The sequence below is a fragment of the Hyla sarda genome (genome assembly GCF_029499605.1).
Source record: "Hyla sarda isolate aHylSar1 chromosome 7 unlocalized genomic scaffold, aHylSar1.hap1 SUPER_7_unloc_1, whole genome shotgun sequence".
Lineage (NCBI taxonomy): Eukaryota > Metazoa > Chordata > Amphibia > Anura > Hylidae > Hyla > Hyla sarda.
In genome coordinates this window covers 296,460-321,973 of record NW_026607617.1, presented here as the reverse complement: position 1 = coordinate 321,973, position 25,514 = coordinate 296,460, and positions in this window count along the sequence as shown.

Sequence of the window (25,514 nt, the reverse complement as noted above, 5' to 3'; positions counted from 1 at the left end):
ACACCACTGGTTAGGTACACGCTTTTTTGGGGGCCTTTTTTGTGCTAGAAGTCCTTTTTTTTGTTTGTTTCTTTTTTCCCTTTTTATTTTATATTTTTTCTGTCAGGGCGGGTTTAGTTAGTTAGGTTAAGACGGGTTAGGGCGGGTTAGGGAGGTATTAGCGCACCACACCACACGCAGCACACACACAAATAAAGTTTCCCCCCCCCCCCCCCACATATTTACACTTCACCCCCATTAGAGTAGGAAAATGGCCCGCAGGGCGTTTTCAGCAGAGGAGTTATATGCCATACTTGTCTCCAACACTGAAAGCGCCTCAGAGGACAAGAAAGACCCCACCTTCCTTATTTCCTCGTCCTCCTCATCATCTAGTTCTGATGATGAATCACCAAGGCGGTGGAGACTCCACCAAGCGGATCCACAAACCTCCTCTGCTCCTGACCCTGTGCCCCATGCTAGTATGAGTACCCCTTGCGCTCATACTAGTAAAGCCCCCCAGCCAAGTTCACTGGTGCCCCGTACCAGAGAACTTGTCTGGACTGAGCCAGCGGACCATGAGCCTGTGATTCCTGAGTTTGTTGGCGACTCAGGAAACAAGATTGACATCATCGGGTTCACTGAAATGGATTACTTCAGTTTTTTTTTTTCAGTGATGACTTTGTCAATCTGATCGTTACTCAGACGAATCTGCACTCCCAACAGTTTGTCATCGCAAACCCAGGCTCATTCTTCGCTAGGCCTGGTGGTTGGTTCCCAGTGGATGCAGCCAAAATGAGGACATTTTGGGGCCTTGTGCTGCATATGGGCCTGGTCAAGAAACCCAGTGTCCAGCAATATTGGAGTGGGGACGTCCTTTACCAGACCCCGCTCTACAGTATGGCCATGGCACATACCCGGTTTGAGGCCATACAGAAACGATTGCATTATGCTGATAATGTGGCATGTCCCCCCCCCTCCCCCCCCCAAATTGATCCAGAGTTTGACCGCCTATATAAAATCAGAAAATCAGGCCGGTCATCAATCACTTCGGGCGCCAAATTTTGGGAGGCCTATGTCCTTGGAAGGGAAGTCACTATTGATGAGTCTCTCATCAGCTTTAAGGGGAGACTCAGCTTCCGGCAATACATCCCTACCAAGCGGGAGTGGTATGGCGTGAAGATGTATACACTTTGCGAGAGTACCTCAAGGTTTATGGTGTATGAGGGATGAGATTCCCGTATTGAACCCCCAGAATGTCCCCCCACTCTGGGTGTTAGCGGGAAAATTGTTTGGGGCCTTTTGCACCCATTGCTAGATAAAGATTACCACCTTTACGTGGATAACTTTTATACTAGTATCCCTCTCTTCACATCCCTCTCCACCAGATCCACGTCCGCTTGTGGGACAGTCCGGAAGAATCAAAGAGGCCTTCCGCCCCATCATTCCCTACATGCTCCTATCCCCCGGGGTGAGTCCCGTGCCTTTTCCCATGAAAACCTGTTGCTGGTCAGGTATAAGGACAAGAGGGATGTCCTTATGCTCACCACACTTCATGGGAAGGGCAGCACCCCTGTCCCTGTGCGAGGTAAAGTGGGACCGGTCCTCAAGCTCGATTGTATTCTGGACTGCAATCGGTATATGGGGGGAGTTGATCTTTCTGATCAAGTCCTCAAGCCATACATGGCCATGCGGAAAACGAAGGCATGGTACAAAATAAGTTGTGGTCTACATGGTACAGGTTGCCAAGTACAACTGTTTTGTACTGTCCCAGTACGCTGGCAACACAGGGACATACCTGGAGTTTCAAGAGGAAGTTCTAAAGACCCTCATCTTTGATGATCGCCAAAGAGCGGGTCAGGGCACCTCTGGAACTGTGGGCCCCGGATCGTCCCCGGCCAACACTTTCCAGATGAGGTCCCCCACACTGGAAAGATGAGACGATCAAAGAAAATATGCAGAGTGTGTCGCAAGAGGGGGATTCGTAAGGACACCACCACTCAGTGTGACACTTGCCCCGGTCATCCGGGCTTCTGCATTAAGGATTGCTTCAGGGAGTATCACACTTCCATGGAGTACTAAATTTTTAATCCTTTCACCTGATTTTCATTCCCCGGAATTCGACTCCAATGTTCCAGTCCAGAGTACATTGTCTTCCAAATTTTGAAACCAAAACATGGGTCATGGGACACAGAGTCACCAGCATTGGAGGTTTGCAGTTGCCTCAAATGCGCAACGCTCTCTCCCCACCTGAGCGGGTTGTGCATTTGAGGTAACAGGTTAGGGACGGCCACACACATCCCTAGGAGGTGTACTGTTTGTAGTATTCTCACATGTGGGTGTTCCTTTCTTGTATTTTCCTCTGAATGTATGTAACTGTTAGGTCCGTAACAAACATCCGCCTCAAATGCGAAGAGTTCTCGCTGAGCTCTGTCGTATTTCCAGGCGACAATTCGGAGTCACATGTTAGTTGTTCCCAGAAAGATGAAGCAGAGCATAGGTTGAAAATTGCAATTTTTCAAAGCCCTTCATCCTTTCCTGGAAAATAAATTTAGGAAACACCTGTGCGTTAGAAATGTCCTCTTTACCCCTATACCCATTCCTCAGGGTGGGTACTTTCTGTAATGGTGTCACATGTGGGTGTTTCATTTTTGGTATTTTCCTCAGAATGTATGTAACCGTCAGCTACTGATATGCCAAAGGCCTCAAATGCAAACAGACCTCTATGACTTCTGAGCCTTGTTGTGCACCCGCCCAGCACGTTACCCCATATGTGGATGTGTTTCGATAGTCAGGAGAAAAAGCCCTCCAAAATTTGTAACCAAATTTCTCCAATTACCCCTTGTGAAAATTTTAAAAATTGGGTAACCCCTGCATTTTAGTGTAAAAAAATCAAATTTTTCAATTTACGGCCCACTGTTCAAAAAACCTGTGAGGTATAAGTAATCACTGTACCCCTTGTTACCTTCCTTGAGGGGTGTAGTTTCAAAATTGTGGTCACTTGCCGGGGTTTTATTTTAGATTTTACATTAGAACCTCAACCATTGCAGTGCAAAGCACCACTTTAGGCCTCAAATCTCATCGGTGCTGTCTCACTCCTAAGCCCTGTTTTGTACCCGCATAGAGCTTTACCGCCATATATGGGGTATATTCTCATTCTGGAGAAATTGGGCTACAAATTTTGTGGAGCTTTTTTTCTTACTGCTTGTGAAACAAACAAAAAAATTTGGTTAATACCAGCAATTTAGTATTAAAAATCACATTTTTCACTTTTCAGGCCCACTGTTCAAAAAACCTGTGAGGTGTAAGTACTCACTATAACCCTTGTTATGTTCCTGGAGGGGTGTAGTTTCCAAAATAGTATGCCATGTGGTTTTTTTTTTTGGTTTTTTTTTGCTGTTCTGGCACCATGGGGGCTTCCTAAATGCAACATGGCCCTCAAAGACCATGACAGCAAAATTTGTTTTAAAAAATCCCACAGTTGCCCTCTCCCTCTTGAGTCATGTTGTGAGCCCGCAGAGCACTTCATGTCAACATTTAAGATATTTCCATACTCGAGAGAAAATTGGGCTACAAATTTTTTTTCCACCTAATACCACTTTTAAAAATGAAAAAAAATGGGGCTACAAGAACATGTTTGTGTAAAAAATGCAGATTTTGATTTTTCTCCTCCACATTGCTGCTATTCTTGTGAAACACCTAAAGGGTTAACAAACTTTCTTTATGTCATTTTGAATACTTTGAGGGGTGTAGTTTCTATAATGGAGTCATTTATGTGGAATTTCTCACAGAAAGGCCCCTTAAATCCACTTCAAACATAACTGGTCCCTGAAAACTTCAGATTTAGAAATTTTCATGATTTTTTTTTTTTAATTGCTGCTATACTTTGAAGCCCTCTGGTGTCTTCAAAAAGTAAAAACATGTCAACTTTATGATGCCAACATAAAGTAGACATATTGTATTTGTGAATCAATATAAAATGTATTTTGAATATCTATTTTCCTTACAAGCAGAGAGTTTCAAATTTAGAAAATGCTAAATTTTCCAAATTTTCATGAATTTTTATGATTTTTCACCAAGAAAGGATGCAAATAACGACAAAAATTTACCACTATGTTAAAGTAGAATATGTTACAAAAAAGCATTCTCGGAATCAGAATAATCGGTAAAAAGCATACCAGAGTTATTAATGCAACAACTGACAGTGGTCAGAATTGCAAAAAAGGGCTGAGTCCTTAAGGGGTTAATATAAAAATTGTGCCATCAGGTGACCAGTTACAATTAGAAACCTGGTTGCTAGAACCTCTTGTATCGGAGATGGACAAGTGTGGAGCATTTTCTATTGTCCAAAAAATAAACCATTTAACCCTTTACTGACACAGCCTTGTCTTGGCCCTTAAGGGTTTATGTGGTGTTACACGTGCCCAGGCTGACGGTATTAATTCAGAGTAACCAGACTGCTCCCCCGGTGCCTCCGGTATTCTGCTCCCTCCTCCGTTACAGTCCTCTTCCTTGTAGATGGGGTCAACACGTCAGACTGCCAATCAGCCAATCACTTGCCCAGGTGGGACATTTCTGTGGAGGTGTAGGCAAGGGACCCTCTGGCCATCATCACAGTTATTACAGACCCCCGATCATACTGTGGTGGTCCCGATTAGCCCCCTCAACCACACCTGCACCAGATAATTTGCCCGTTAGATATTGTATTGCAGGATCTAATGGGTTACCACCGGGCATTGGCAAGATCATCACTGCCATTAGAGGTCAGTCCTGCCTGATTATTGCAGCCATTTCTGACTATGAGGCAAGGGCCGCTCCCGCGCTCACTTCTAAGATGGTTGATGTGACATGATGTAAATATTCCTCATTTCGTGTTAAACTATTTCCCCACATGACAGGAAAGGGTTGAAATTCACTTTCATATTTTTGTCCCTAAGAATAAAATTGTGAAAATGTTCTTCTTAGCTACATCCCATATAACAGAGATCCATCTGGTTCACCCATAGTGAAGGTGATGATCTGATGGACGGCTCAGCCCCAGGCGCCATCATACAAGGTCACTTCAGCCCCTTGTCACCTCTTCCCACCATAATGATAGGAGGTGAATTTCCAGACATTTTATCTCTATAGCTCATTCCTGTTTATTATTCTTTTATTGTAGAAAAAAGAAGATCTGGATATTAAAGTGATTTTAAAATCACTGGTAAGAAAAAGTTTCTTTTGTTAAAAATAAAGATTAAACACAATATATTCTACAATGATAACGATTCCGATTCTAAATGGTTTTAGTAGAAAAGTTTTATGATATAAAAGTTTTCACCATTGAGAAGTGGCCCCAGATTGTCCCCAGACATGACCAGTAGACAAGACTGTGAGTATTGAGGAGCCGGATGAGCCTACACCGAGGCCGTCCAGTGTGAGGCTCCATCATGTAGGGGCACAGTACGGCTGATACTACGTGATAACAGGGATAGAATGGAGCGGCCGTCACCTCTACATGACATCAGGGTGTCTGACAGGAGAACAGACTGATGGTTACCAGTAGAGATCACAATGGATTCCGCCCTGTAGGTCCCATTATCTGATCACATGAAATAGAAGAAACAATTTTTATAATTTACTGTCATTACCTGATCCCATCAATAGCGACAGAAACCTCAGAACACTCAGACCATGTGACCAGAAGAATAAAAATCAAAACTAATGGTCGACTTTTTTTCTCTATTTTTATTAGCATGATGCCGGCTGTGAGATGGATGACGATACATCGGTAAGAGTCTTCAGTCCATAACATAAATATCTATAGAAATTATTATATAAAAGAGTCTTAGATATGATCATCCTCCATCTTATCGATGCGCTCCATCACTATATCAGATTATTGTACAGAATATTAGAATTATTATACATCCTCTATATCCTCAACCACATTGGACAGAGAACATAGATACTTCCAATGGGGGGCAGGGATTTAAGCAGTGCTGAACAGGATCGGCAGAAAGACATAGAGATAAGAACGGACTTCTTTATTTGGATAATGCAATGTGTTTCGTTGCTTGTAACAAAGCTTCCTCAGGCCTGTCCTGGTCCTGTAATCCCCCCCATACCATTATTATCTTGGTCCTGTAATCCCCCCATACCATTATTATCTTTGTCGCCTCCTCTGCCCCCTCTCCAGTTCAGTCATGTCCTATACACAGGGGCCCTAAACTGTACACAATCCTCCATATGTGGTCTGACTAATGATTTATACAGAGGTAACTATGTCCTTGTCCTGAGCCTCTATCCCTCTCTATACATCACATGACTTTGTTATCCTTGGCAGCCGCTGCCTGGCACTGATCACTAAAGTAGAGTTTACTGTCCACCAGTCCCCAAAGTCTTTTTCGGTAGAAGTTTTACCCAATGTCTTATTATTCAGCTCATCATTGTACATTTCATTTTTATGGCCCAAGTCCATCACCTTACATTTATCCACATTAAACATTATTTTCCATGTCTGTGCCCCGCGCTAGAGATGAGCGAATCGAACTTGACGAACCCGAATTCGTTACGAAAATTCGATTCGCAACAAATACGAATATCGCCGCGATTCTATCGCACGAATCGCTTCATTAAACTCCATTTTACAGCGTTCCAGGCAATTGTAGAGCTAAGATGGTGGATCCACATGTGAGTACATGGAGCAGGGGATTATGGGAGGGCGGGAAACAGCGGCGGGAATGAAGGTAGGCGGGCTGACCCTGAATCACATGTGAGATGCAGCCTATCAGTGTTCACTGACCCCTGTGATGTCACAGCCCCTATATAATCGGTGGCCATCTTCCCTCTCTTCATTTCATCTATGCAGTCAGATGGAGAGGACGGGACTGTGTGTGTGTGAATAGCTCATACCACAGCGTTACACTGCAACTGCTAGTCACATCAGCATTAGGGAAAGGCAGGAGTGCAGAGTGCTGTGCTGTTACTCTGAGAAGGATCATTGATTGCTAAACCTCCTATTCACGTTATTGAGCATTGCAGCAGAGAGAGGCAGATAGCTGTCAGCTGCCTCATACAGATCTCCAAGCTGCCTCAACTTTATCAACCATCTTATCTCCTCATTTTTCAGCTCTATTGAGTTTTTTTTTTGCTCCACAAATCTTCTGCTGCTCAGAATTGTGTGACAGAGTCAATTTAGGGTTTATTCCCTGGATTTTTTTTGTGGTGCTGCACTGTTGGGTCCTGCTGCTGTTCAGAAATAAGTCATATTAGTGTGGACTTTAGTGCCTTTTTACCATTTTTCACCTGTTACTATGTCTCTGTGCTAAATGCAGTGTTATACCACACGTTATATACCTGCTGGTGTATTAAAGAAAAAAAATGTTTTCCTGCGTAAAAATACGCTTAACAGTGCGCTCATCATTGCAAAGGGCCTACATACAACCAAGTAGTGTACTATTTAGTACCTGTATTTCTGTCTCGGTGCTAAATTCCGTGCTATTCCACACATTAGTATACACTGGCTGGTGTATACAACAAAAAAATAGTTTTTTTCTGCGTATAAATACACTTAACAGTGCGTTCATCAGTGCTAAGGGCATACATACAACAAAGGATTGTACTATTTAGTAACTGTTATTCTGTCTAGGGCCTATATACTTTGAAAGGATAGCCGTAAGTAATCGCCTGCTGCTGTTCTATACCCTCATAAACACACTAAGTATGTCAGGCAGGGAAGTGCCAGGACGTGCACAGAGAAGGGGCAGAGGCCTACATACGTCAGGCAGAGTTGGCAGCAGACTTGGGGCGAGTGGCAGCAGGAGTCGCAGCAATAGGCCTGAGCTCCCGTTAACACCCAGTGGTCGTGTCATCGACCCATCTCTCCTCGTCAATTGGTTTGCACACTCATCCCCATCATCACAAGCGACATCTGACAACCCCAGTCAAGAGTCGGTGGGTTCCTCAGACACAACCCTCAGTTGGCATGGTCCGGGAGCAGTCCCCGTGTACCCCATTGCCTTTGTCCTATGCTGTTCCCTCTCCCAAAGAAGTATCTCATGCTTTGGGTTCAGCTCCACTATTTAGCGAGGACGATGTAATAGAGGACAGTCAGCATCTAATGGGCTGCCAAGAATGTGAGGAGACATGCAAGGCGGGCAAGTATTGATGCGGAGAGTGACGTGGGAGGCGGTGTCTCATTTGTTCAGGATCCTGAGGCAGACACTGTTGTGGAACACGAGGAGGACATCAGTGACGTGCACACATCTTTTGATGATGATGAAGCCGATCGCATTAGGGAGACGGGTGCAGAAGCCGGGGCTTCATCATCATCAGGAGAAGAGATTTGCTCTTTGTCCATGAGGCAGCAAGGCGGTAGCACGGTTGGCAATCAACGTGGTGGTGGCAGTAGTGGAAATTCAGGAGCCAAACGTGCCATGGGGAGACCACCTGCTTCGCGGCAAGCTACCATTCAGGGAGGTAGTGGAACAGGGGTTCCTGGAGATGGCGCCAATAGCAGTGAAATAGTGCGGACTGTGGGTGGGAAAATCAGCTACTGTGCGTTGTGGTTGTTCTTCATAAAGAATCCAGAGGACCTTAGCGTAGTCACATGCAAAATCTGTCGGCAGAAAGTGAAGCGTGGCCAGGGTCCCAATGTCGGTACCACGGCACTGTGTCAACACATGATTCGCCACCATAAAGCGGCCTGGGATAACCGTGGCTCCGAGGTAGTGGTCCAGCCAGCCACATCACCCAGTGGCCATCCGCTCTCTCCGTCATCCAACCAAGGCTCCACCAACTCAGCCAAAGGGAGCATTGTGTCAAACCCTCCTTCTTGCGCTCCTGCTTCCTCCGCTCGTAGTCAGCCATTCCGCCAACAATCGATCGGCGAAGCCATGTCCAAGTGACAACAGTATGCGCCCACTCATCCAACGGCGCAGAAGTTGAATGTGCTCCTGTCCAAGTTGCTGGTGTTGCAGTCCCTCCCTTTCCAACTGGTGGACTCTGCAGCTTTCAGGGAATTGATGGCTTGTGCCGAGCCGAGGTGGAGAGTCCCAAGCCGTAATTTCTTTGCGAAGAAGGCAGTACCAGCCCTGCATAAGTTTGTACAAGAGAAGGTGGGCCAGTCCTTGAGCCTGTCGGTGTGTTCAAAAGTGCACGGCAGCGCCGACGTGTGGAGCCGTAACTACGGGCAGGGACAATACATGTCTTTTACGGCCCACTGGGTAAATGTTGTTCCTGCACAGCCACAGCAGCAACTTGGACAGGTCACACCGCTTCCTCCTCCACGCTCTTGCTCCCAGGCAGTTGGTCCTTTTACATTGTGCACCTCCTCCTCCTCCCCCGTGTCCTCGGCCTCCACTGCACATCCAAATCTCGGTGGCCTTTCATCGTACCACGTGTGTAGGGCACAGCGGTGTCAAGCCGTCCTTCACATGGTTTGCCTTGGCGAACGGAGTCACACAGGGGAGGAACTGCTGAAGTTCATTAGGGAAGAAATCCGAGTATGGCTTACTCCACGAAATCTGGAAATGGGAACCATGGTGACCGACAATGGGAAGAACATTGTGGCCGCGCTGCGACAAGGAAGTGTGAACCATTCGCCCTGCATGGCACATGTGTTGAATCTGGTTGTCAAGAAGTTCATCAAGTCTTCACCCCATTTGCAAGACGTCCTGACAATGGCAAGGAAACTGTGCATGCACTTCAGCCACTCGTACACTGCCAAGCACACCTTCCTTGAGCTGCAGCGTCAGAACGGTATCCCACAACAAAGTCTCATTTGTGACGTTGCCACATGTTGGAATTCCACCCTCCATATGTTGGACAGACTATACGAACAAAGAAAAGCCATCACGGATTTTTTGATGATACAAGCAGATAGGAGTACTCCCCTGTGTAACTTCAATGTGAACGAGTGGCAGCTCATAAGTGACACCTGCCGTTGCTGAGGCCCTTTGAGGAAGCCACATTTTTTGTTAGTCGCTCGAATTACGCCATGAACGACGTAATTCCACTCCTACATTTACTCCAAAAAATGATTGAAAACATGGCTGGTCACGACAATGGAGATGTTGCGCCTACATCAGAAGGCTACATGAGTCCTGTGGGGGATGAACTGGAGGAGGATGATGAGGGGCAGAGCGGAGCACAGTTTACGGTGGATGAGATGACCGGTGTTTCTGGTCATTGGACAAGAGAGGAGGAGCAGGAGCATCCAGAGGAGCTGGAGGGTTATTACAATGGAGGCGAGACAGAGGACCCAGACACACCGTGGCAGTATGCAGTGGAGATAGAGGCAGGTAGTCCCAGCGAGTCACTGTCACAAATGGCACGATGCATGCTGAGTTGTTTGCGTAGTGACCCCCGAATTGTCAAAATTCGTCAGCTCGATGACTTCTGGATCTCCTCCTTATTAGACCCTCACTATCGGCCCAGAATGGGGGCCTTTTTTACACCCACTGAGAGGGAGGACAAACTGACCTACTTCAGGGAGCTTCTACGTAGTCGGTTGGCCGATGGATCGGCCACATGGTCCATCCACTTGCAGGTCTGACTCGGGGGGCCCTCTGCGCTCACCTTCCACTGCCACGGCTGCTGGGGAGGGGAGGGGTGGCAGGAGCAGTACCGGCTCAATCAGCAGCAGCCTGAGTCTACAGTCGCTGATGAGTAGCTTCCTTCAGCCGCATAGTGAAGCTACTCATCAGCAGCAGGTGGACATGGAGCAGGACCTGAACCAGCAGGTGGTGGCTTACCTTGACATGACCCTGCCAACAACCGTTAAAGATCCGCTGGACTTCTGGGCAGCCAAACTCGATTTGCCCTGGAAAAGCTGTCCTGCCAAGCCAGTAGTGTGCCATCAGAGCGGGTGTTTAGTGCGGCCGGGGCCATAGTCACCCCAAGGCGAACTCGTCTGTCCACTAAAAATGTGACGAGACTGACGTTTGACAAGATGAATCAGGGATGGATCAGCCAGGATTTCCAGCCACCAATGACAGATGGGTCTGAGTAGATTGACCATGTTTCTACAACAAAATTTTCTCTATTGTGGTTGGTTATAAAACCCTCTGGGGCAGACCTGGGCATTGTACAGCCCGCTTGACACATACGGCCCTTTGATTGGCTATGACTGGCCCGCGCTGATTGGGGAACAACTATGCTGCCTACTCTGGGTGACATATATGCTGCCTACTCTGGGGGACAAGTATGCTCCTAATCTGGGGGACATCTATGCTGCCTAATCTGGGTGACATCTATGCTGCCTACTCTGGGGGACAAGTATGCTCCTAATCTGGGGGACATCTATGCTGCCTAATCTGGGGGACATTTATGCTGCCTACTCTGGGGGACAACTATGCTCCTAATCTGGGGGACATCTATGCTGCCTAATCTGGGTGACATCTATGCTGCCTAATCTGGGAGACAACTATGCTCCTAATCTGGGGGACATCTATGCTGCCTAATCTGTGGGAAAACTATGCTCCTAATCTGGGGGACATCTATGCTGCCTAATCTGGGGGACAACTATGCTCCTAATCTGGGGGACATCTATGCTGCCTAATCTGGGTGACATCTATGCTGCCTACTCTGGGGGACAAGTATGCTCCTAATCTGGGTGACATCTATGCTGCCTAATCTGGGGGACAACTATGCTCCTAATCTGGGGGACATCTATGCTGCCTAATCTGGGTTACATCTATGCTGCCTAATCTGGGTTACATCTATGCTGCCTACTCTGGGGGACAAGTATGCTCCTAATCTGGGTGACATCTATGCTGCCTAATCTGGGGGACAACTATGCTCCTAATCTGGGTGACATCTATGCTGCCTAATCTGGGGGACAACTATGGTCCTTATCTGGGTGACATCTATGCTGCCTAATCTGGGGGACAACTATGCTCCTAATATGGGGAAAACTGAAGCTTTTGGCCTATAATTTTTTGAAGTTTAGCAGTAGCTAAATACATGCTTAATGCAAATGTCAACATTGATCTTTAAATGTAAGGGGTTATGAAACCCTCTTGGGTACTGCGAATGACTGCTCCAGACTCATTCTGTGTCTTTCACAAACTACTTGCCTCCCTGGTGCCTCAGGCCTTGGGCCTATAATTTTTTTAAGTTTAGCAGTAGCTAAATACATTTAAAGATCAATGTTTACATTTGCATTAAGCATGTAAGGGGTTATGAAAACCTCTTGGGTACTGCAAATGCATGCTCCAGACTCATTCTGTGTGTTTCAGGAACTACTTGCCTCCCTGGTGCCTCTAGCCTTGGGGCTTAAATTTTTGGATGTTTAGCAGTAGCTAAATACATGCTTAATGCAAATTTCAACAATGATCGTTAAATTCTTGGCGCTCTGCCAGGGCCTTCTCCTACCCCATCCGAGGACCTCACTAACCAACTGACTAACTAATCCAATCGCTTATAGCGACGGGCGGTGTGTATCACGAACTGGTTTCAGCGTGCAACACGCACCTGTCCTTGAAAGATAGAGACACGCTAATCCGTTCAGTGGAGCGTTAGTGCGGCCCCGGAAATCTGAGGGCATAACACACCTGGTATTGCTCGATCTCGCAAGGTAAGGGGTTATTAAAGCCTCTTGGGTACTGCTGAGGCCTACTCCTGACTGCTCCTGGTGCAATGTATGGGGTAATTAAATACTCTTGGGTAGTGTTATTGGTAAATTTACTGGTAATTTTATCAGTAATAAAATTGAATTTTGCAGAATGCTAATTGTTACACAACGGAACGCTTGTTGCGTGTGATTTTTTAATGAAAAAAATAAATAAATACATGGAGAGGGATTAACTCTGCTTAATCATTTTTGGCGATTAGAATCCTTTTGCCATCTGATTTTTTGGAGACAGATGCACTAACACACATGTAATAATTTTTTTAACCAAATTTCAAACATTGTGTGGTTTATTATTTTTGAGAAGAATGTCTTTTGGTGGTCCACCGTCCTGCATTATAGAGTCTTCTGAACTGCTGTATATGCACTTGTTTTTTTTTTTAAAAAAAAGGTATTTTTTCCAACAATTTCAACAAAATTTTGCGTTTTTTTGGGGTGGATTGTGAAGCCCGGGTAATGGGTGTGTAGTGTGTACTCGTGCATCAGTCAACTCCAGTCTGTGTCCGTTAGGCAATATATGGATTACTGATGCAGCAGAGGTGGGGCCTTGGTCTTGGAATTTCGATTATTTAGAATGTCTTTGGGTGGTCCACCGTCCTGCATTATAGAGTCTTGTATAGGTATTTCTTTAAAAAATGTCTAAAATGTTGTTGTTTTTTGGAGGGGATTGTGAAGCCCGGGTGTGTACTGGTGCATCAGCCAACTCCAGGCTGTGTCATGCAGGCAATATATGGGTTCCTGATGCCGCAGAGGTAGGGCCTGGGTCTAGGAATTTCAAATTTTTGGATAGCGGGTGCTACCAATGAGAAAACTTTGACAAAAATTTCATATATTGTGTTGTTTTTTTTGGGGGGGGGGATTGTGAAGCCCTGGTGTGTACTCTTGCATTAGCCAACTCTAGGCTGTGTCATGCAGGCAATATATGGGTTACTGATGCCACAGGGGTGGGGCCTGGTTCTGGAAATTTCAAATTTTTGGATAGCGGGTGCTACCAATGAGAAATCTTTGAAAAAATGTCTCTTTGTGTTGATTTTGGAGGAGGGATTGTGAAGCCCTGGTGTGTACTCTTGCATTAGCCAACTCCAGGTTGTGTCCTTCAGGCAATATATGGGTTCCTGATGCCGCAGAGGTGGGGCCTGGGTCTGGAAATTTCAAATTTTTGGATAGCGGGTGCTACCAATGAGAAATCTTTGACTAAAATTTCATATATTGATTTTGGGGGGGGGGGGGGGGGTTGTGAAGCCATGGTGTGTAGTGTACTAGTGAATCAGCCAACTCCACTGTTACGCCGAGCGCTCCGGGTCCCCGCTCCTCCCCGGAGAGCTCACAGCGTTCTCCTGTTCGCAGCGCCCCGGTCAGACCCGCTGACCGGGTGCGCTGCGATAATGTCCCTAGCCGGGATGCGATTCGCGATGCGGGACGCGCCCGCTCACGGTGCGCATCCCGTCCCGCTTACCAGACTCGCTCTCCGTCTGTGCTGCCCCGGCGTGCGCGGCCCGCTCCCTAGGGCACGCGCGTGCCGGGTCTTTGCGATTTAAAGGGCCGGTGCGCCACTGATTGGCGCATGGGTTTTATTAGTGTCTTCACCAGTGCACTTCCCTATATTACCTCACTTCCCCTGCACTTCCTTGCCGGATCTTGTTGCCATTGTGCCAGTGAAAGCGTTCCTTGTGTGTTCCAAGCCTGTGTTCCAGACCTCTTGCCGTTGCCCCTGACTACGATCCTTGCTGCCTGCCCTGACCTTCTGCTACGTCCGAGCTTGCTCTTGTCTAATCCCTTGTACCGCGCCTATCTCAGCCGTCAGAGAGGTTGAGCCGTTGCCGGTGGAGACGACCTGGTTGCTACCGCCGCTGCAAGTCCATCCCGCTTTGCGGCGGGCTCTGGTGAAAACCAGTAGCAACTTAGAACCGGTCCACCGACACGGTCCACGCCAATCCCTCTCTGACACAGAGGATCCACCTCCAGCCTGCCCAATCCTGACATCCACGCTGTGCCATTCAGCCACTAATGCCTCTTGCTGCCAACATGTCCACGCTATGCCATTCAGCCACTATATGGTCTCCTGACACTGATGCCACTACCAGGCTCTGTCATTGTGCTGCTGTGCGGCAGTGATTCTAAGAGCGATGCCGGTAATCTGCATGTTATTCTGAATAACAGTATTATTTCACTACCCCGGCACACTCCATATGCGTTTTAGGACACAGTAAAGTGTTCTATACCCCTATGGAGGCTGTATGTAGGCTAGAAATAGCCTTTTTTAACATCGATTCGCCGCAAATAAATTCGGATCGAAACAAACTTTTCGGGAAAATTTGGCGAATTGGCCGAAGCGGCCGAATCGAAATTTTGAAAAGTTCGCTCATCTCTACCCGGCGCCTCCAGCTTCCCTCTGTAATATTATGTTATCCTCCTTTGTGATAATCACCCTGCCCAGTTTAGTGTCATCTGCAAATATAATATTCTCCTCTGAAATCCCTCTACAAGGTCATTTATATACATATTGAAAAGGGGACCCAGTACTGCCCCCTGTGGTCCCCACTAGTAACTGTCACCCAACCAGAGTAACTTCCATGGACCCCCACCCTCTGTTTCCTGTCACTGAGCCAGTTGCTGACCTATTTACATATGTCCTCCCCCAGTCCCAGCTCCTCATTTATGTACTAACCTTTTATCACAGTATCAAATGCTTTAGAAAAGTCCAGATATATAATATCCACAGCTTCACCCCGATCCAATCTATACCTGACCTCCTCATAGATGATCAGATTAGTCTGACCGATCCCTCATACACGGCTTCACCCCGATCCAATCTATACCTGTCCTCCTCATAGATAATCAGATTAGTCTGACCGGTCCCTCATACACGGCCTCACCCCGATCCAATCTATACCTGACCTCCTCATAGATGATCAGATTAGTCTGACCGATCCCTCATACACGGCCTCATCCTGATCCAATCTATACCTGACCTCCTCATAGATGATCAGATTAGTCTGACCGATCCCTCATACACGGCCTCATCCTGATCCAATCTATACCTGACCTCCTCATAGATGATCAGATTAGTCTGACCGATCCCTCATACACGGCCTCATCCTGATCCAATCTATACCTGACCTCCTCATAGATGATCAAATTAGTCTGACCGATCCCTCATACACGGCCTCACCCCGATCCAATCTATACCTGACCTCCTCATAGATGATCAGATTAGTCTGACCGATCCCACATGAACCTTTGTTGTTGCTGTGTCAGAGGGTTTATTTTATTAAGATATTTCAGAATAGGGTCTCTCAGAAAACCCTCAAAAATGTTACCTACAACAAATGTTAAACTTACAGGCCTGTTGTTCCCAGGATCCATTTTGACCCCCTGACCCCTGAATTTACTATCATTACCTGATCCCATCAATAGCGACAGAAACCTCAGAACACTCAGACCATGTGACCAGAAGAATATAAACTTATCAAAACTAATGGTCGACTTTTCCATCTGTTTTTATTAGAAAGATGGCGGCTGTCTGTGGGATGACGGGCTGGGAACTGACGATACATCGGTAAGAGTCTTCAGTCCATAACATAAATATCTATAAAAATGATTATATAAAAGAGTCTTAGATATGATCATCCTCCATCTTATCGATGCGCTCCATCACTATATCAGATTATTGTACAGAATATTAGAATTATTATACATCCTCTATATCCTCAACCACATTGGACAGAGAACATAGATACTTCCAATGGGGGGCAGGGATTTAAGCAGTGCTGAACAGGATCGGCAGAAAGACATAGAGATAAGAACGGACTTCTTTATTTGGATAATGCTCGTAACGCAGCTTCCTCAGGCCTGTCCTGGTCCAGTAATCCCCCCCATATCATTATTATCCTGGTCCAGTAATCCCCCCCATATCATTATTATCCTGGTCCAGTAGTCCCCCCCCCATACCATTATTATCTTGGTCCTGTAATCCCCCCATATTATTATCTTTGTCGCCTCCTCTGCCCCCTCTCCAGTTCAGTCATGTCCTATACACAGGGGCCCTAAACTGTACACAATCCTCCATATGTGGTCTGACTAATGATTTATACAGAGGTAACTATGTCCTTGTCCTGAGCCTCTATCCCTCTCTATACATCACATGACTTTGTTATCCTTGGCAGTCGCTGCCTGGCACTGATCACTAAAGTAGAGTTTACTGTCCACCAGTCCCCAAAGTCTTTTTCGGTAGAAGTTTGACCTAATGTCTTATTATTCAGCTCATCATTGTACATTTCATTTTTATGGCCCAAGTCCATCACCTTACATTTATCCACATTAAACGTCATTTGCCATGTCTGTATCCCGCGCCTCCAGCTTCCCCAGATCCCTCTGTAATATTATGTTATCCTCCTCTGTGATAATCACCCTACCCAGTTTGGTGTCATCTGCAAATAAAATATTCTCCTCTGAAATCCCTCTACAGCAGTGGTTCTTAACCTTGTTGGAGGTCCTGAACCCCACCAGTTTCATATGCACATTCACTGAACCCTTCTTAATTGGAAAAATAAAATGTGATTTTTTCAAATTCAAAGGTATATATTTACCTTGGCAAGTGCCACTCTCATGTCATTTTTGCAACAATGGCAGTGTTCCCCCACATAAGGCAGGCAGAGTTCCCCCACATTAGGCAGGCAGAGTTCCCCCACATTAGGCAGGCAGTGTTCCCCCACATTAGGCAGACAGAGTTCCCCCACATTAGGCAGGCAGTGTTCCCCCACATTAGGCAGGCAGTGTTTCCCCACATTAGGCAGGCAGTGTTCCCCCACATTAGGCAGGCAGTGTTCCCCCACATTAGGCAGGCAGTGTTCCCCCACATTAGGCAGAGTTCCCCCACATTAGGTTGGCAGTGTTCCCCCACATTAGGCAGACAGAGTTCCCCCACATTAGGCAGACAGAGTTCCCCTACATTAGGCAGACAGAGTTCCCCCACATTAGGCAGACAGAGTTCCCCTACATTAGGCAGGCAGTGTTCCTCCCACATTAGGCCGACAGAGTTCCCCCACATTAGGCAGACAGTGTTCCCCCACATTAGGCAGGCAGTGTTCCCCCACATTAGGCAGGCAGTGTTCCCCCACATTAGGCAGGCAGTGTTCCCCCACATTAGGCAGGCAGTGTTCCCCCACATTAGGCAGAGTTCCACCACATTAGGTTGGCAGTGTTCCCCCACATTAGGCAGACAGAGTTCCCCTACATTAGGCAGACAGAGTTCCCCCACATTAGGCAGACAGAGTTCCCCCACATTAGGCAGGCAGTGTTCCCCCACATTAGGCAGGCAGTGTTCCCCCACATTATGTAGGCCAGTGGTCTTCAACCTGCAGACCTCCAGATGTTGCAAAACTACAACTGCCAGCATGCCCGGACAGCCAACGGCTGTCCGGGCATGCTGGGAGTTGTAGTTTTGAAACATCTGGAGGTCCACAGGTTGAAGACCACTAATGTAGGCAGTGTTCCCCCACAGACATACAGCCTCCAGCCATATACAGTGTATGCCTGTGTACTGCCCCACTTCAGTGCTCCAACCACTGCTCCGGCTATAGCAGTAGGTCTTGGGACTAGTGGTCGGAGCACCGAAGATGACGTGGCGCTGGTCACTTACCAAGCTGGCCAGCGCGCCTTCCTCCATCTCTATCCTCTGGTCCTCAGCGCCTTCGTTTCTATGTTTTTAAACTTAACGCGGGGCCGCAGGGAGTTAATAGTGATGGGGGAAATTGCCCCGCCGCTACACGACAAACACCGGTTCAGCTCGGGGCCCCAAGCAATTGCTTGCTTTGCCTGTCCTGTTGCGACCTCCCCCGCTGAACCCCGGGACTGACTCACCGAACCCCTGGGGTTCGATTGAACCCAGGTTAAGAATCACTGGTCTACAAGGTAATTTATATACATATTGAAAAAGGGACCCAGTACTGCCCCCTGTGGTCCCCACTAGTAACTGTCACCCAACCAGAGTAAGTTCCATTGATACTCACCCTCTGCTTCCTGTCACTGACCGGTTATAACCTATTTACATATGTCCTCCCCCAGTCCCAGCTCCTCATTTATGTACTAACCTTTTATCACAGTATCAAATGCTTTAGAAAACTCCAGATGTACAATATCCACCGCTTCACCCCGATCCAATCTATACCTGACCTCCTCATAGATGATTAGATTAGTCTGACCGATCCCTCATACACGGCCTCACCCCCCCCCAATCTATACCTGACCTCCTCATAGATGATCAGATTAGTCTGACCGATCCCTCATACACGGCCTCACCCTAATCCAATCTATACCTGACCTCCTCATAGATGATCAGATTAGTCTGACCGATCCCTCATACACGGCCTCACCCCGATCCAATCTATACCTGACCTCCTCATAGATGATCAGATTAGTCTGACCGATCCCTCATACACGGCCTCACCCCGATCCAATCTATACCTGACCTCCTCATAGATAATCAGATTAGTCTGACCGATCCCTCATACACCTCACCCCCCCCCCAATCTATACCTGACCTCCTCATAGATGATCAGATTAGTCTGACCGATCCCTCATACACGGCCTCACCCCGATCCAATCTATACCTGTCCTCCTCATAGATAATCAGATTAGTCTGACCGATCCCTCATACACCTCACCCCCCCCCCCAATCTATACCTGACCTCCTCATAGATGATCAGATTAGTCTGACCGATCCCTCATACACCTCACCCCCCCCCCAATCTATACCTGACCTCCTCATAGATGATCAGATTAGTCTGACCGATCCCTCATACACACCTCACCCCCCCCCCCCAATCTATACCTGACCTCCTCATAGATGATCAGATTAGTCTGACCGATCCCTCATACACCTCACCCCCCCCCAATCTATACCTGACCTCCTCATAGATGATCAGATTAGTCTGACCGATCCCTCATACACAACTCATCCCCCCCCCCAATCTATACCTGACCTCCTCATAGATGATCAGATTAGTCTGACCGATCCCTCATACACCTCACCCCCCCCCAATCTATACCTGACCTCCTCATAGATGATCAGATTAGTCTGACCGATCCCTCATACACACCTCACCCCCCCCCCCCCCAATCTATACCTGACCTCCTCATAGATGATCAGATTAGTCTGACCGATCCCTCATACACCTCACCCCCCCCCAATCTATACCTGACCTCCTCATAGATGATCAGATTAGTCTGACCGATCCCTCATACACCTCACCCCCCCCCCAATCTATACCTGACCTCCTCATAGATGATCAGATTAGTCTGACCGATCCCTCATACACAACTCATCCCCCCCCCCCCCAATCTATACCTGACCTCCTCATAGATGATCAGATTAGTCTGACCGATCCCTCATACACCTCACCCCCCCCCAATCTATACCTGACCTCCTCATAGATGATCAGATTAGTCTGACCGATCCCTCATACACCTCACCCCCCCCCCAATCTATACCTGACCTCCTCATAGATGATCAGATTAGTCTGACCGATCCCTCATACACCTTATCCCCCCCCCAATCTATACTTGACCTCCTCATAGATGATCAGATTAGTCTGACCGATCCCTCATACACCTCACCCCCCCCCCCAATCTATACCTGACCTCCTCATAGATGATCAGATTAGTCTGACCGATCCCTCATACACCTCATCCCCCCCCAATCTATACCTGACCTCCTCATAGATGATCAGATTAGTCTGACTGATCCCTCATACACACCTCATCCCCCCCCCCAATCTATACCTGACCTCCTCATAGATGATCAGATTAGTCTGACCGATCCCTCATATACACCTCAACCCCCCCCAATCTATACCTGACCTCCTCATAGATGATCAGATTAGTCTGACCGATCCCTCATACACCTCACCCCCCCCCAATCTATACCTGACCTCCTCATAGATGATCAGATTAGTCTGACCGATCCCTCATACACAACTCATCCCCCCCCCCCCAATCTATACCTGACCTCCTCATAGATGATCAGATTAGTCTGACCGATCCCTCATACACCTCACCCCCCCCAATCTATACCTGACCTCCTCATAGATGATCAGATTAGTCTGACCGATCCCTCATACACACCTCACCCCCCCCCCCCAATCTATACCTGACCTCCTCATAGATGATCAGATTAGTCTGACCGATCCCTCATACACCTCACCCCCCCCAATCTATACCTGACCTCCTCATAGATGATCAGATTAGTCTGACCGATCCCTCATACACCTCACCCCCCCCCAATCTATACCTGACCTCCTCATAGATGATCAGATTAGTCTGACCGATCCCTCATACACAACTCATCCCCCCCCCCCCAATCTATACCTGACCTCCTCATAGATGATCAGATTAGTCTGACCGATCCCTCATACACCTCACCCCCCCCCAATCTATACCTGACCTCCTCATAGATGATCAGATTAGTCTGACCGATCCCTCATACACCTCACCCCCCCCCAATCTATACCTGACCTCCTCATAGATGATCAGATTAGTCTGACCGATCCCTCATACACCTTATCCCCCCCCAATCTATACTTGACCTCCTCATAGATGATCAGATTAGTCTGACCGATCCCTCATACACCTCACCCCCCCCCCAATCTATACCTGACCTCCTCATAGATGATCAGATTAGTCTGACCGATCCCTCATACACCTCATCCCCCCCCAATCTATACCTGACCTCCTCATAGATGATCAGATTAGTCTGACTGATCCCTCATACACACCTCATCCCCCCCCCAATCTATACCTGACCTCCTCATAGATGATCAGATTAGTCTGACCGATCCCTCATATACACCTCAACCCCCCCCAATCTATACCTGACCTCCTCATAGATGATCAGATTAGTCTGACCGATCCCTCATACACATCTCATCCCCCCCCCAATCTATACCTGACCTCCTCATAGATGATCAGATTAGTCTGACCGATCCCTCATACACCTCAACCCCCCCCAATCTATACCTGACCTCCTCATAGATGATCAGATTAGTCTGACCAATCCCTCATACACCTCATCCCCCCCCCAATCTATACCTGACCTCCTCATAGATGATCAGATTAGTCTGACTGATCCCTCATACACATCTCATCCCCCCCCCAATCTATACCTGACCTCCTCATAGATGATCAGATTAGTCTGACCGATCCCTCATATACACCTCAACCCCCCCCAATCTATACCTGACCTCCTCATAGATGATCAGATTAGTCTGACCGATCCCTCATACACGGCCTCACCCTGATCCAATCTATACCTGACCTCCTCATAGATGATCAGATTAGTCTGACCAATCCCTCATACACCTCATCCCCCCCCCAATCTATACCTGACCTCCTCATAGATGATCAGATTAGTCTGACCGATCCCTCATACACATCTCATCCCCCCCCCAATCTATACCTGACCTCCTCATAGATGATCAGATTAGTCTGACCGATCCCTCATATACACCTCAACCCCCCCCAATCTATACCTGACCTCCTCATAGATGATCAGATTAGTCTGACCGATCCCTCATACACGGCCTCACCCTGATCCAATCTATACCTGACCTCCTCATAGATGATCAGATTAGTCTGACCGATCCCTCATACACCTCACCCCCCCCCCCAATCTATACCTGACCTCCTCATAGATGATCAGATTAGTCTGACCGATCCCTCATACACGGCCTCACCCCGATCCAATCTATACCTGACCTCCTCATAGATGATCAGATTAGTCTGACCGATCCCTCATACACCTCACCCCCCCCCCAATCTATACCTGACCTCCTCATAGATGATCAGATTAGTCTGACCGATCCCTCATACACGGCCTCACCCCGATCCAATCTATACCTGACCTCCTCATAGATTATCAGATTAGTCTGACTGATCCCTCATACACACCTCATCCCCCCCCAATCTATACCTGACCTCCTCATAGATGATCAGATTAGTCTGACTGATCCCTCATACACATCTCATCCCCCCCCCCAATCTATACCTGACCTCCTCATAGATGATCAGATTAGTCTGACCGATCCCTCATACACCCCACCCCCCCCAATCTATACCTGACCTCCTCATAGATGATCAGATTAGTCTGACCGATCCCTCATACACGGCCTCACCCCGATCCAATCTATACCTGACTTCCTCATAGATGATCAGATTAGTCTGACCGATCCCTCATGCACCTCACCCCCCCCCCAATCTATACCTGACTTCCTCATAGATGATCAGATTATTCTGACCGATCCCTCATACACACCTCCTCCCCCCCAATCCATACCTGACCTCCTCATAGATGATCAGATTAGTCTGACCGATCCCTCATACATGGCGTCACCCCGATCCAATCTATACCTGACCTCCTCATAGATAATCAGATTAGTCTGACCGATCCCTCATACACGGCCTCACCCCCCCCCCCCCAATCTATACCTGACCTCCTCATAGTTGATCAGATTAGTCTGACCGATCCCTCATACACACCTCATCCCCCCCCCCCCCAATCTATACCTGACCTCCTCATAGATGATCAGATTAGTCTGACCGATCCCTCATACACGGCCTCACCCCCCCCCCAATCTATACCTGACCTCCTCATAGATGATCAGATTATTCTGACCGATCCCTCATACACACCTCCTCCCCCCCAATCTATACCTGACCTCCTCATAGATGATCAGATTAGTCTGACTGATCCCTCATACACGGCCTCACCCCGATCCAATCTATACCTGACCTCCTCATAGATAATCAGATTAGTCTGACCGATCCCTCATACACATCGCATCCCCCCCAATCTATACCTGACCTCCTCATAGATGATCAGATTAGTCTGACCGATCCCTCAAACACGGCCTCACCCTGATCCAATCTATACCTGACCTCCTCATAGATGATCAGATTAGTCTGACCGATCCCTCATACACCTCACCCCCCCCCCCAATCTATACCTGACCTCCTCATAGATGATCAGATTATTCTGACCGATCCCTCATACACACCTCCTCCCCCCCAATCTATACCTGACCTCCTCATAGATGATCAGATTAGTCTGACTGATCCCTCATACACGGCCTCACCCCGATCCAATCTATACCTGACCTCCTCATAGATAATCAGATTAGTCTGACCGATCCCTCATACACGACCTCACCCCCCCCCCCCAATCTATACCTGACCTCCTCATAGATGATCAGATTAGTCTGACCGATCCCTCATACACACCTCATCCCCCCCCCAATCTATACCTGATCTCCTCATAGATGATCAGATTAGTCTGACCGATCCCTCATACACACCTCATCCCCCCCCCCAATCTATACCTGACCTCCTCATAGATGATCAGATTAGTCTGACCGATCCCTCATACACACCTCATCCCCCCCCAATCTATACCTGATCTCCTCATAGATGATCAGATTAGTCTGACCGATCCCTCATACACACCTCACCCCCCCCCCAATCTATACCTGACCTCCTCATAGATGATCAGATTAGTCTGACCGATCCCTCATACACCTCATCCCCCCCCAATCTATACCTGACCTCCTCATAGATGATCAGATTAGTCTGACCGATCCCTCATACACGACCTCACCCCCCCCCCCAATCTATACCTGACCTCCTCATAGATGATCAGATTAGTCTGACCGATCCCTCATACACACCTCATCCCCCCCCAATCTATACCTGATCTCCTCATAGATGATCAGATTAGTCTGACCGATCCCTCATACACACCTCATCCCCCCCCCCAATCTATACCTGACCTCCTCATAGATGATCAGATTAGTCTGACCGATCCCTCATACACACCTCATCCCCCCCAATCTATACCTGATCTCCTCATAGATGATCAGATTAGTCTGACCGATCCCTCATACACCTCATCCCCCCCCAATCTATACCTGACCTCCTCATAGATGATCAGATTAGTCTGACTGATCCCTCATACACGGCCTCACCCCGATCCAATCTATACCTGACCTCCTCATAGATGATCAGATTAGTCTGACTGATCCCTCGTACACGGCCTCACCCCCCCCCCAATCTATACCTGACCTCCTCATAGATGATCAGATTAGTCTGACCGATCCCTCATACACATCTCATCCCCCCCAATCTATACCTGACCTCCTCATAGATGATCAGATTAGTCTGACCGATCCCACATACACATCTCATCCCCCCCAATCTATACCTGACCTCCTCATAGATGATCAGATTAGTCTGACCGATCCCACATACACATCTCATCCCCCCCCAATCTATACCTGACCTCCTCATAGATGATCAGATTATTCTGACCGATCCCTCATACACACCTCCTCCCCCCCAATCTATACCTGACCTCCTCATAGATGATCAGATTAGTCTGACCGATCCTACATACACATCTCATCCCCCCCCAATCTATACCTGACCTCCTCATAGATGATCAGATTAGTCTGACCGATCCCTCATACACGGCCTCACCCCGATCCAATCTATACCTGACCTCCTCATAGATGATCAGATTAGTCTGACTGATCCCTCATACACACCTCACCCCCCCCCCCCCCAATCTATACCTGACCTCCTCATAGATGATCAGATTAGTCTGACCGATCCCTCATACACGGCCTCACCCCGATCCAATCTATACCTGACCTCCTCATAGATGATCAGATTAGTCTGACTGATCCCTCATACACCTCACCCCGATCCAATCTATACCTGTCCTCCTCATAGATGATCAGATTAGTCTGACTGATCCCTCATACACCTCACCCCGATCCAATCTATACCTGATCTCCTCATAGATGATCAGATTAGTCTGACCGATCCCTCATACACCTCACCCCCCCCCAATCTATACCTGACCTCCTCATAGATG